This window comes from Cetorhinus maximus, chromosome 11 (genome assembly GCF_964194155.1).
Source record: "Cetorhinus maximus chromosome 11, sCetMax3.hap1.1, whole genome shotgun sequence".
In the NCBI taxonomy this organism is placed as follows: domain Eukaryota; kingdom Metazoa; phylum Chordata; class Chondrichthyes; order Lamniformes; family Cetorhinidae; genus Cetorhinus; species Cetorhinus maximus.
Window position 1 is genome coordinate 5,126,534 of NC_135889.1, and position 8,868 is coordinate 5,135,401.

Below are 8,868 nucleotides of genomic sequence, written 5' to 3' on the forward strand. Positions count from 1 at the left end.
AATTTATTCTGAATCCTCTGTTGCTGGAGTTATTCAGAGATAATATGGGGGAGGGAACTTCTTTCCTGCCATTTTCCAGTCGCTGCTGCAATGCTTTATTTCCAGGTCTGTCAATGCTCCTCTGATTACACATTTAATGTGTCTCTGAACGTTCTAATATCAGCCCGGCAGCCCTTTCCCTCTGCAAGGTTTGTAGATAAAATGTTACTATGACCCCAAGGCATATGACCAGGTGATATCTATAAAAAAGATTAATAACATTCAAAAAAGATTTAGACAAATTAAGTGGAAGGGCTACTAAATGGTAGATATATTTTAATGTTGTGAAATGTGTTGTTATGCAGGTTGGAATGGGAAGCATAAAGCACACACAGGCTGACTCAGTGCCCATTAACAAAGGCAGGAACTGAATAGCATTCAGTCAGGGTGAAGCTACTGTTGACAAAGTTTATTGGATACTAGAATGTGCCTTAAAGATAATTGACTGTAAACAAGTTATTTTACATTTGTTCACATTGTTGATGAGACCGCATTTGGAATGCTGGGTGGAATTTAATTCCCTCGCCTGAGGCAAGTTTGGAGGCGGAGGCATTTAATCAGGTGGGAGGGTGCTGGATGGCGACTTCCCATCTCTGCCCCGATTCAGTCTGGGGCTGGAAGGTCAGTGGGTGGCTTTCCTTTCCTGTCGCCAACTGAGGCCCTTAAATGGGCAATTAATGTCCACTTAAGGGCCTCATCCTGCCACCGCTGGTATTCAAACCATGGTTTGTTTGCTTGCAGGGTCCCAGGGACAGTGGGGGGAGGTGGTGGTGGTTTCCTTGTTGTTAGGATTGAGCTGCCCACCATCAGGAAAAGGAGGACCACTGAAAGCTACACCCCTGCCATTGCCTCCAACCCCTCCCTCTCCCGCAGCCCTGTCTCACTCTCACTCATCTGTGGGCCTGGGTTCCTTGCTGATCTTGGGCCTCTGGTGAGAGCATTATTGGCAGCTACCGCCACTCCCCCGGTAATGTTGACAGTAATGTTGAGCTGCCGGCCTCTGATTGGCCAGCAGCTGTAGGGGATGGGATTTTCTTGATCCCAGGGAATGCCTGCTGCCAGCTTTGACTGACACTTAATACAGTGGGCCTTCCCCAAGTGAGGTGACATGGGGCTCTTGACAGCTCTTCAGCCGGCAGGCAAGACCCCCATCGCCTGGATTAAATTGTGCGCTCTACCTTCTAAATGCCATTAAGGTGTTGCAGAGGGTTTAGGGAAGAACTAGGATGAGTCTAGGATTTAGAATTCCAAGATATGAAGAAAGGCTCTGCGTTGAAATTGATTTCCTTGGAGAAAGATCATTGGGAGGGGATCTAATACAAATTTTCAAATGCTAAAAGATGGTGAATGTTAGTTGTAAACAGGTTGTGTAACCTAGATTGAACACAGAACAGAACAGAAAATAACTAAAACAAAATACGTAAGCCTCATTAATCATGTATTTAAAGTACTACTTGACGTCATCAAGCAGAGATTCACCCCGTGTGAACAGAGAAGTGGCTGATAAGCAGTTTGTCTTCAATAGTTTCAGTCCTTCTTCCTCCCCTATACTTTCTGAATATATTATACCCTGCAATATATAAAACTGTCAGTTCTGATAAAGTAAGTGCTGCTGACTTATAGGCTGTTTTCTTAAAGGTCAGAGTGTATCTCAAAGAGTTTCTAGACATAAGGATTGGGCACTTTTAGAGACCAGTTAATTAGAGCTTTGACTTGACTGTTACAGGCAGTGGCCCAAGAGCCATAGTTACATATTTCCAAGAAAGACTGTAACTGATAGGTATTGGGTGGATTCTGCATTTCTGAAAACTGTTTATCTAGCTTTTGTTTGGTAGTTTATCAAAGAAAACATTTCAAAGGAACTTAGATTATAGTTTTGTCTGTCAAATGTTTCATTAAATACTTAAAGCTGCTATGTTACTTGGATTAACTTCAATAACTTGCTGCTACTGCTTGATTCAATCTGTAAATAAACTATTTGTTGTTTTGTCTGATGCAAAAGTGTCTGGTGTGTCTGATATTAATTGTTTTCTGGAGTGGTATATTAGAAAGCCTATGTGTAATTCCCAAACAATAAATGGGTCCATTATTTGCTTAGGATACTGTTACGGTCAGGTGAGAAGTGGTAGAATGGCTCCCCTCTCTTTCCACCCCTTGACTGACTGAAACAGGTTTTTAAAAAATAAATACGTTTGCCAATTCAGTGAGTGTTTTACTGTTTAAGTGCTGTGACTGTAAAAGACACTCACACAGGTTTTCTTGTAGGTTCTTAAAAAGAAAAGAGAATAGTATTTACTGTATTTAACACCCAATCTAAATAAAAATAATAAAAACGCTCCAACTTTCACACATATGCATTCAAAAGTTCACAAGTAAGTTACAAAGTGGGAAGATAAGTAGTCGAAAAGTCAGTTGTATACGGATCTGGTAGATTGATGACTTGGGTGGTTTTAGACTGGGCTTGATGGGCTTTCCAAATTCTGCATCGGAACAATTTAAAACTGTTGATTTCTATTTGGCCTCCTGGAATCAGCAACTGCTGGGATGATTTTTTTAAACACTGCTTGTGGCATATAACTGGTCAAACAACGGGCAGAGCTCAAGCTTGCAGGGTGGATGGAAAGGGAGAGAGTGCCCACTCGGGGTGCTTCTACTTCTGTTCTGCCTGCATGAACTTAAAACACAAAAGTGGGTTAGTTGGCTCATCACATGGTCCTCACTCACAGACTGACCAGTTATCCAAACATGGTCATAGAAAGTTGATTCCAGGTCCATGGCTTAGACATGGTTAGGTTATGGCTAGGGGACTTCGCTTCTGAGCTGGGGTTCATTGTCCAAAATGATTGCATCTGATGGGTTCTTCTAGACAGCTTGGTTCCATTACAATGGCTCTGTAATTTGCAGGATAGAGCTATATTAATGTTCAGCCATCTTAGGAGCTGCTGTTTAAGTAATTTTTAAAAAGATTTAAAAAGGTTAAAACATTAAAAAATTGTTGCTGTTCAGTCTTTTTAGAACCCAACCAGCGGTTTAAGCCCAATAAATAAATAAAGTCATTTTTAATATAAAGCATGGCTTTATAACATACTATCCAGTTTAATTGTGCTTTGGTTCATTAGAAATGTGGATCTGATTTTTGTGTTGGGCACAAGAAAATCTATTTGGAGAAACTCCAATCCTAATAATGATGTTTATGCAATATGCCCCAACGGGTCAGTGAAAACTCATGACTTTAACATGTGGCCAGACACACTTGTTATTTAAACGTGGTGTCACTCCAGTAACCATGTGGTATCCTCTGTTTATTATTCATGAACCACAACCTTCCATCTCACTAGCTGAAGTGGATGCAAAGATCATCTTCTACCCGCCACCATCCCGCCCCATAATATTACCTTGTTCCGCTGTTATCTCATTTTATGCTTCACTGAACTCTCACCCAAACTTTTGTGACTTCCAAATTTGATTTACTCCAATGTTCTGCTGGCTGTCATCCACCTGCTCTGAGTCATGCTGCCAGATCTAATTGGCTCCAACCCTGTCAATGTATATTGGCTCCCAGGGCCTTAGTGCATAAAATTTAGAGTTCGCATGGCCCTCCTCCTTCTCCAAACTGTCAACCCCATGAACTCTCCAATCCTCTGATTCTGGTGTTTAGTGCATTTCCATCTCCCTTCACTCCACCACCGGGAGCTGTGCCTTCAGCCACCTAGGGCCTACCCTGTGAAAAGTATAGGCCCAGTATGGGCAGAGCCATTGGGGGTGAAGGGATGCTCTGGATGCCTGCTTTTCTCCTGCAGCACTGTCTGTGTCCAGGTGACCTTGAAAAGGAAGCATACATGGCCTGCTGGATTGCTTGAAGCCTTCCACGAACAGTGGACACTGCAGGAAACAGGAAGTGTTTTATAAATTTCTATTATAATTGTTGAACAATTTGTAGTTTATTTTTATTTATACATGAAACAAAGGGAGCACTGGTAAGGCCAATAGTTATTACCCATCCATAATTGCCCTTGAGAGAACGCTTGGCTTGCTAGGCCATTTCAGAGAGCAGTGAAGATTCAACCGCATTGCTGGGGACTGGAGTCACATGTAGGCCAGACAGGTAAGGATGGGCCGATTTCTTTCCCTAAAGAACATTAGTGAACCACGTGGGGTTTTTATGGTGATCGGTAGTTTCATGATCACCATTACCAGGACCAGCTTTATATTCCAGATTTATTTAGTTAATTGAATTTACATTCCCCAGCTGCTGTGGTGAAATTTGAACTCATGGGCGGAATTTGAGCCTGCTAGAGTGGGCAGGTGTCGGTGCATGTGGAAGTTAAAACATTTAAAAATTGCCAGTGTGTTGGGAAGCTGGCAGAAACTTATCAACTTCTGCATTTAACTTCAACATGTGCGCTATGAGCACACGGGAAATCTCCATTGGACAATGGTTTTCTGTTAACTTATGATAAAAGCCAAATGACTGCATCCTAACCATCGTTTTTGGCTTTAACTGCCAGTGCACAGGTTGCCTTGGCTTCCTAGAACTCACTAGGTTGAACAAGGCAAGGAGACTGTGAAGATTGGCGGGGCTGGGCAATTGACAGGTTGGGAAGCCTTTAAATTTAGCTGTTTTTTTTGCCCAGAGGACTTGTTTTGAGGGCGTGCTCTTGCTCTCTCCCACTCTAGAGAGAGGTACAGGTGGGCCTGTAAGGTGTACTTATCTGAGGAATGGGTGCAGAAAGCTGAGGAAGTCAGAATGAGGGGGTATTGTACTGGAATGTAGGATGTTATTCAGCTTCCCTGCCCTGATGAGGTCATTGAATCTCTTGTGGCACTGTATCCAGGAGCGAGGCTCCATTGTCTGCCACTTCCAGCCACGTCGACATGGTCTTTGAGGCAGGCTTCTTTCTTCCAAACTTTGAGAACAGAATATCCCTGCAGGAACTTCAGCATGACGTCAAGGGATGCATCAGAGAACCACAGAACAGCTGGCCATTGAGACACCATTACTCAAATAACTGGCTCTCCCTCTCCTGACAATTGTACAATGAGTTAATTCTGATCCTTGCTTCCACTTTCAGGTGTGGGTCATCAACACATCGCCCTGCTATAATTGGTGACAAAGCTAGATATGGGATGCTGATGCTGTGACTCTGTTAAAATTTCACTGAAAACACCGCTCTTCAAATAGCAGGTTGTTGATCTGCTGCCAGACTCCTCTGCTGAGTGGGTCTCACTGTTAAAATTCAACCACGTGTCTCCAGATCATTCATCAAGGCCCCTGGATTAATAGTTCAGTAACACAATAACTATGCTACTGTTCTCCTCACTATTGTCCCCTCCCCCACATCTTGATTTATTAATCATGGTGGTTTCATCGGATTTTGTTTATTTCAATTAGTAATGCCGTAGGGCGCTTACTAAAAGTGACATGAGCCTTTATTTTTGTGCTCATCGGGCACGTGCAATCAGCGGGCCCATGAGCGGATGGGAAACGAATGTGCACATATGATGGCAGAACTGTCCTATGCAGAGAGATTAGGCAAACTGGGCCTGTCTTCTCTAGAGTTTCGAAGAATGAGAGGTGATCTCATTGAAACCTACAAAATACTTAAAGGGATAGAGGGGGTAGATGCAGGTAAGATGCTACCCTGGCCGGGGAGTCTAGAACCAGGGAACACAATTTCAAAATAAGCAGGAAGCCAGTTGGGGCCAGGTGAGGAGAAACTTTTTGACTCAGAGGATCGTGAATCTTTGGAATTCTCTACCCCAGAGGGCTGTGAAAGCTTAGTCATTGAGTATGTTTAAAGTAGAGATTGACAGATTTCTAAATGCCAATGACACAAAGGGATATGGGGATAGCATGAGGAAAAGGCATTGAAGTGGATGATCAGCCATATTGAATAGTAGGCTGAATGGCCTACTCCTGTGTTCTTTATAACTCACCTTTCACCAAGCTTTGATCAACCCCTTCTAATCCCCCTTCTTTGGATCTGTGCTGCACCTTTTAACATCTCAAGGTGCTATCTAAAAACACAAGTTGGTGTTGAATTCATATGACGTATTATTTTTTTATTGTCTGTTTACCCTATACAGGGGTTTGGGAGATCTAGAGACTAAAGTAGGAAAGACTCTACATATATCAGGTAAATAAATTCATTGTATTGGCCTTGCTGTGTTTCTCAGAAATCTTGAAGTACAAACACCACATTTTGCATAGGCAAAATAGCATAATAAATGTACACATTCACTGCTGTACATTCTACCAAATAACATAATTCTTGAAGCAGCTGTCAGGTGCACATTTCTTTCCAACAAAAATTACTTTGAATCTCAATGTAGTGATCTTCATGACCACCTGAGGAATTTGCCAAGTAACTGTGGGAGGTGAGTGATAAACTAAGTACAACATATACGTTTGATTCAAAATATTAAACTATTCCAGTTTAGGATACAGAAAGGGATACTGCATTTCTTTAGGCAAAGGTTGAGGATTTTACTGCACATACGAGACCATTTATCAGACACAGCTCACTCTCTGTACATCATTTTGGCAATATACATATTTCGCCTTACAGCACCCCAGCATGTTGATAGGAATATGAAGAAATGATAACACATTTGTACTTTTGACAATGGGTGCAAAAACAAAACCACTGAAAACTATCAAAACAAAAGAACATGACAAATTAAAAACAAAGTGCATTGCTGCAGGAAAAAAATCCCCATTGGAAGGAGAAAAGTGAAAGCAAGTGAATTGATGAAGTGCATGTGGAATTTAATACTGGATTAGCCGAGTTCTGCAGGGACAGGAGCTTGCAACACCTCGTGATTGTAGTTTGCATTCTTAACATTTTACACTATTGAAAACAAAGATTTAAGGGTTTGCCAGCCTTTTCTGTGCAGGTCATGTCACGGTAATTGTTGGAACTTTTTCAAAAATGTTAATTGTTAGCAGGAAAAGAAAGAGGCGGTGGAGGTGGGGAAAGAGGGGACCACCCTGCGGAGTCAGGAGGTGGGGGAGGCAACCGGCAGGGGGGGGGGGGGGGGGGAGACACAACACAACCCCAAGGAGGCGGGGGGTGGGGCGAGGAGGAGGAGGAGGGAGGGAACCCTAGGATGCATGTGGCAGGTATGGGGACCGCGGAAGCGTGTAGGATAGGGCCAGCGATCAGGAGGCAGATGGGGGTGGGAGCAAGGATCACCAAGAGGGAGGGGTCACTGGGGAAGAGGATGGGGGTTAGAGACTGGGGAAGGGGCGGGGAAGCAGGATACGGGGTCACCGGGGAGGGAGTGTGGTAGAGGGGACCTTGGGGAGGTGGGTGGAGTTGATCCATGGAGGGTAGGCGAAGGGAGAATGAGGGAGGGAGGAGGTAGGGTGGGGGGGAGGAAGGTAGGATGGGGGGAGGTAGAATGGTGGGGGGGGGGGGGGGGGGGGGAATGTGGGTTGAGGGGACCTGGGACGTAGGGATCTGGGAACAGGTGAGGTATGGGTGGGAAGCAAGCGGACCTGGATGCAGAAGTGACTGAGGGAGCGAGGAGGGACCTAGCGGGAAAGGGGACACTGGGGTGGGGAGGGAAGTGGGGAAGAGAGGGGACCACATCAGGGGGGCGGGGGGCAAAGGAGGAGAGAGAAGGTGGCGGAAGGACAGAAGGGACGGGGGTGGGAGAGAAGGGACGGGGGTGGGAGAGAAGGGACGGGGGTGGGAGAGAAGGGACGGGGGTGGGAGAGAAGGGACGGGGGTGGGAGAGAAGGGACGGGGGTGGGAGAGAAGGGACGGGGGTGGGAGAGAAGGGACGGGGGTGGGAGAGAAGGGACGGGGGTGGGAGAGAAGGGACGGGGGTGGGAGAGAAGGGACGGGGGTGGGAGAGAAGGGACGGGGGTGGGAGAGAAGGGACGGGGGGTGGGAGAGAAGGGACGGGGGTGGGAGAGAAGGGACGGGGGTGGGAGAGAAGGGACGGGGGTGGGAGAGAAGGGACGGGGGTGGGAGAGAAGGGACGGGGGTGGGAGAGAAGGGACGGGGGTGGGAGAGAAGGGACGGGGGTGGGAGAGAAGGGACGGGGGTGGGAGAGAAGGGACGGGGGTGGGAGAGAAGGGACGGGGGTGGGAGAGAAGGGACGGGGGTGGGAGAGAAGGGACGGGGGTGGGAGAGAAGGGACGGGGGTGGGAGAGAAGGGACGGGGGTGGGAGAGAAGGGACGGGGGTGGGAGAGAAGGGACGGGGGTGGGAGAGAAGGGACGGGGGTGGGAGAGAAGGGACGGGGGTGGGAGAGAAGGGACGGGGGTGGGAGAGAAGGGACGGGGGTGGGAGAGAAGGGACGGGGGTGGGAGAGAAGGGACGGGGGGTGGGAGAGAAGGGACGGGGGTGGGAGAGAAGGGACGGGGGTGGGAGAGAAGGGACGGGGGTGGGAGAGAAGGGACGGGGGTGGGAGAGAAGGGACGGGGGTGGGAGAGAAGGGACGGGGGTGGGAGAGAAGGGACGGGGGTGGGAGAGAAGGGACGGGGGTGGGAGAGAAGGGACGGGGGTGGGAGAGAAGGGACGGGGGTGGGAGAGAAGGGACGGGGGTGGGAGAGAAGGGACGGGGGTGGGAGAGAAGGGACGGGGGTGGGAGAGAAGGGTCGGGGGTGGTGGTGGTGGGGGGAGGGAGGGACGGGTCGGGGTTGGTGGGGGGAGGGAGGGAAGGGTCGGGGGGGGAGGGAGGGAAGGGTCGGGGGGGGAGGGAGGGAAGGGTCGGGGGGGAGGGAGGGAAGGGTCGGGGGGGGAGGGAGGGAAGGGTCGGGGGGGGAGGGAGGGAAGGGTCGGGGGGGGGGAGGGAAGGGTCGGGGGGGAGGGAGGGA

General features: G+C 47.8%; 1 long non-coding RNA gene across 1 annotated transcript in view; it reads right to left on the bottom strand.

Annotated features, from left to right (window-relative positions):
* Positions 1-433: 433 nt before the first annotated feature.
* LOC144686345 (uncharacterized) overlaps positions 434-8,868 on the bottom strand; it is a 10,303-nt gene continuing 1,868 nt past the window's right edge. The window contains exon 2 of the long non-coding RNA XR_013577907.1: positions 434-2,930. This is a non-coding gene — a long non-coding RNA (uncharacterized LOC144686345). The remainder of the gene's footprint in view (positions 2,931-8,868) is intronic.